At 39.2% G+C, this 4,921-nt stretch overlaps 1 pseudogene; it reads left to right on the top strand.

The window, feature by feature from the left end:
• Positions 1–4,869: 4,869 nt before the first annotated feature.
• On the top strand, positions 4,870–4,921 carry LOC127439445 (uncharacterized; annotated as a pseudogene).

Here is a 4,921-nt window from a genome sequence, read left to right as displayed (position 1 = left end):
GGTGGGTGTGTGTGTGTGTGTGTGTGTGTGTGTATGGTTGGGTGGGTGGGTGTGTGTGTGTGTGTGTGTGTGTGTGTGTGTGTGTGTGTATGGTTGGGTGGGTGGGTGTGTGTGTGTGTGTGTGTATGGTTGGGTGGGTGTGTGTGTGTGTGTGTGTGTGTGTGTGTGTATGGTTGGGTGGGTGGGGGGTGGTGTGTGTGTGTGTGTGTGTGTGTGTGTGTGTGTGTGTGTGTGTGTGTATGGTTGGGTGGGTGGGTGTGGGTGTGTGTGTGTGTGTGTGAATGGTTGGGTGGGTGTGTGTGTGTGTGTGTTTGTGTGTATGGTTGGGTGGGTGTGTGTGTGTGTGTGTGTGTGTGTGTATGGTTGGGTGGGGGTGTGTGTGTGTGTGTGTGTGTATGGTTGGGTGGGTGGGTGTGTGTGTGTGTGTGTGTATGGTTGGGTGGGGGTGTGTGGGGGTGTGTGTGTGTGTGTATGGTTGGGTGGGTGTGTGTGTGTGTGTGTGTGTATGGTTGGGTGGGTGTGTGTGTGTGTGTGTGTGTGTGTGTATGGTTGGGTGGGTGGGTGTGTGTGTGTGTGTGTGTGTGTATGGTTGGGTGGGGGTGTGTGTGTGTGTGTGTGTGTGTATGGTTGGGTGGGTGGGTGGGTGTGTGTGTGTGTGTGTGTATGGTTGGGTGGGTGTGTGTGTGTGTGTGTGTGTGTGTATGGTTGGGTGGGTGTGTGTGTGTGTGTATGGTTGGGTGGGGGTGTGTGTGTGTGTGTGTGTGTGTGTATCGTTGGGTGGGTGGGTGTGTGTGTGTGTGTGTATGGTTGGGTGTGTGTGTGTGTGTGTGTGTATGGTTGGGTGGGTGTGTGTGTGTGTGTGTATCGGTGTGTGTGTGTGTGTGTGTGTGTGTGTGTGTATGGTTGGGTGGGTGTGTGTGTGTGTGTGTGGGCGTGGGTGGGTGTGTGTGTGTATCGTTGGGTGGGTGGGTGGGTGTGTGTGTGTATGGTTGGGTGGGTGTGTGTGTGTGTGTGTGTGTGTGTGTGTATGGTTGGGTGGGTGTGTGTGTATATAGTTGTGTGTGTGTGTGTGTGTTGATGTGTGTGTGTGTGTGTGTGTGTGTGTGTGTGTGTGTGTGTATGGTTGGGTGGGTGTGTGTGTGTATCGTTGGGTGGGTGTGTGTGTGTGTGTGTTCAGATGGCAAATGTAGAAATGTAGTAACCAAACTTTGGCACACTCAGATGAAAGATAAATTTTTTATTAAAGAAAACAAAATAAAAATGGGTCAAAAATGACCCGAACACCATATGAGGATTAATTATAAAATTGCTTAATTTCACATTGCCAGCCAAATCTTTGTGAATATTCGATATATTGCTCATTCCTGAACCACATGGAGTTCTGAGGATAACACATTTTTGCATCAGAAAATTTAAAAAACTTTGTTACATGAATTTTCCAAGTTAAAATCGCAAAAAGATGCACAAGTCATGACTCGCAGTTTCTTTCAGAGTCCCTTATGTTACTGTACATCAGTGAGGGTCAAATTATCATTCTTACAATTCTATATAAAACATTTATTATGTTGCAGTTCCTAATAAAGTTAATGGCCAAATGGCATTTAAATTACTCGATTATTTTAAATCACTTACACATGACTCTCTCTCTCTCTCTCTCAGGTATCACAGTATGTCAGGTGACGCTGGAGGTGTACTGTCTTCACACCTGCAGAACTATGATCCGGATCGTGCTCTCACAGACTATATCTCGCGTCTGGAGGCTCTACAGAGGAGACTGGGAAGTGTGCAGTCAGGTAACTGTAGAACTGTGGTGTAACTTGCACACTTGTCACATTTTCTACATTGAATGTGATGGAAAATTGTGTTCAGAATTCTGTGGAATTAAATGTGTTAAACTGAGTTATCGGTGGTGCTGGGTGTAATCTGATTACAAGTTATTAGTTACAGTAGTCTAATTACTATAGGGATTACTAATTACTAATAAAGCATCAGAAACCTTTGAAATGTACTCCAAATGTTTGTATTTCTCCACAGGTTCCTCTTCATACGCTCAATTGCACTTTGGAGTCAGAAGATAAAGATCTTCATTTACACTGAAACTGGCTTGAAGAAACTCAGTTGCCTTCTCTTGTGCTGAGCCGCTGTGCTTTTGTATTCTTCTTCTAATGCATACAATTCTGTGGGACCAAAAACACGTTTATTTTTTGAATGTGTGTATCGTCTTATATTTAAGCTTTTTGTTGGCAGCACTTGAAACAGCTTCAGTGTCTGAACATTAGTTGTACCTTATTTGTTGTTAATGGAAAGCAATCACGTTGTTTCTGTATATTTGTGAAATGCTAATTTAAGTTGATTAATTTAATCTGTGTTGTGTTTGAGAGACTGTGGCGGATGGTGACCAGGATGGCTGCTATCAGACTGATAACACTGTTGCTGTACGGAGCGACACATTACATGCAGAATAAACACTATCAGAAGGTGTTATGAATGTGATGTTATTAAGGCTTTATAAAGCTCTGTAAGGGACGTACTGTGCAGTAGTACCATGTTATCAGATACTCTACACTGTTTTATTAGCGCGCTCCTATGAACTGACAACAGAGGACATTTGTGGAAGACATATTTTTGTAAAGGTCGGAGCTTTGGGTTTTATGGGTATTTTGTCAAAACTGAAATGAAGATGAATATAATATTTGAAAGCTGCGCTTGTCTCAGTTTACTTGTTTCTCCATTTATTTAGATCGATTCATTTGTTAGGGATATAAATACAGCAGCACTTGAAACCACTGTCGAATAAATTATGTTTGAATATTAAAATTCAGTTTATGAAAGCCAAAGTTTCCCCCAAATTCTTGACCTCTGCCCTTTCACATTTCGTGCATGATGCATGCATATACATATCTGAAGCCAGAAGAATTTTAAATGTGCGGAAGTGTGAAGGAGATTTTGAGAGCTTCGAAAATATTAAAATACGAGCATTTTTGACCAATACCGATTTTAACAAAACAACTATAGGCTGATACGATATTTAGCCACTTACCTTATTTTGTCATCATACCACTGTTTTACTTAGAAGTTATGCTTTAAATATTAACAAAGAGGTACAAAAGCTTTTTCACTGTTCTAACAATACATTATTTACATTGAACATTGGATCTGTTGAACCAAAATGTAACAAATATATAGAAATAGAAGATGAAAGCATTAAAAAAAGATACTAAATATGATAACATGATGTTTGATATGAAAAAAAGGGTTATTTTGTACTTCTAATGCATTCTAAAACAACTCCCATGTCCGTTTATGCCGTTTTTTCCACATTAATCTGAGAACAAGAAAGAATAAAAAATAAATATTACATGTTCTTAGGAATGCCAACCCTTATACATATTGTAGCTATTATAATTTCTGGATTGTGTATTTAAATAAACAGAGTTTTTACAAAGTGTGTTACTAATTAATTATAGATCAACCATCGGTTTTTCATATCTGTGTTTTCATGCTAATAACCGATATGCCGATGGTTTTAATTTGGTCAATGATTGGCTGATAAATATCGACAGACGATATATCGGTGCATCTCTAGTTGATATATTGTATCATATATTTGCCATCTATACAAAATATTAATCTGTATAAATGCTTTGACGATAACGGATTGAAAAATTTAATGAACTTATATCATTTGTAACCTTCACTGTGATCAAGATTTCAGTCCAATTTAAAACAAGAAAACAAAGATTTGTTTTCATTATAAATTTATCTTTACACATGGTGAAGGCTATCTTTTTAATATTCATTTATGAAAGCCTTCGCCATTGGACACGTACCGAGTCACGTCAGCACGTCCTGATTAATATTCATGAGCTAGCTCTTCGCCATAGTAGGTTTCGTAATTTGCAAAAAAGCCAAAATGTTCCGGTGGATTTTTACGCGGTTTGATGCAAGACAAGCGACACCTGTGAGTATCTTCACATTTAAAACTTTTCATTTGATTATTTAGACTTGCAGAAATGCTTGTAGTCCCGTAAACTATGATTAATCCGTCGAAAATGTTTCAAGTTTCGAGCTTTTTGATTTGTTTTTTGGCCGTTGTTAATCAGTGTAGGCTAATCTGAGACAACCGTCCAATTTGAGTCGTTTAAATGAGAAAATAAAGACATTTCTCACGTGAACTGTGTCCATTAAATACACAGATGAAGTCAGTCATAAGAAAATCAAATCAAACTTATTAAACGGGTTACTGATATTTAACGCTCATTCAAGGATTTTCAAAGATCAGTTTGTGCTGATTTTCCACTTTATTGTTTCAGTGTAGATCTGTAAAGATTCATGTCGCTAAAATGTTTGTTTTTCAATAGTCGTTGAAAGTGTTTTCAGCTTTTATCGTCGTCAGTGATTGTAGTTTGATGTCGCAGACGGACTTGCAGTACCACATTTAACCACATGAGGGCATCAAAGGAAAGAAATGTGTCAAAAGCTTCATTTTCTCCTGTTGTTTTGTGAATCTGGTGTCAGAACATGAGCAGATAGACTTTCCTGTTAAAAGCGGATTATTTTATGATTATAAAGAGACTCGAAAGAGTTTTATTGTCCACAAACACTGTTCTCGTGTTTGATTGGACGATGGAGAACTCATGATAACAGAGGGAGAAACAAATATCCGCGTATTTTGAAGGTTTTTCAGCTTCTTATTGACGAGAATCTCAAAACTCTTCACACAGTCTCTGAGTGGGGCTTTAGTTTTGCACTTTGTATTTGTAAGTAGTTGATAGTTTTAAGTTGTGTAATATTATTATGATTAATAACACCGTCAGTGAGATCTGTAGTTGTCTGAATGACTCCGTTTGCTCGGCTCCTTATTCCGGTATCGCTTCTCGGCCTTTTGGCTAAGATCAAGTGTAGTATCTGTTCTTATCAG

This window comes from Myxocyprinus asiaticus, unplaced genomic scaffold (genome assembly GCF_019703515.2).
Source record: "Myxocyprinus asiaticus isolate MX2 ecotype Aquarium Trade unplaced genomic scaffold, UBuf_Myxa_2 HiC_scaffold_216, whole genome shotgun sequence".
Classification (NCBI taxonomy): domain Eukaryota; kingdom Metazoa; phylum Chordata; class Actinopteri; order Cypriniformes; family Catostomidae; genus Myxocyprinus; species Myxocyprinus asiaticus.
The sequence above is the reverse complement of the archived record's forward strand: the minus strand, read 5'-3'. Positions and strand labels throughout refer to the sequence as shown.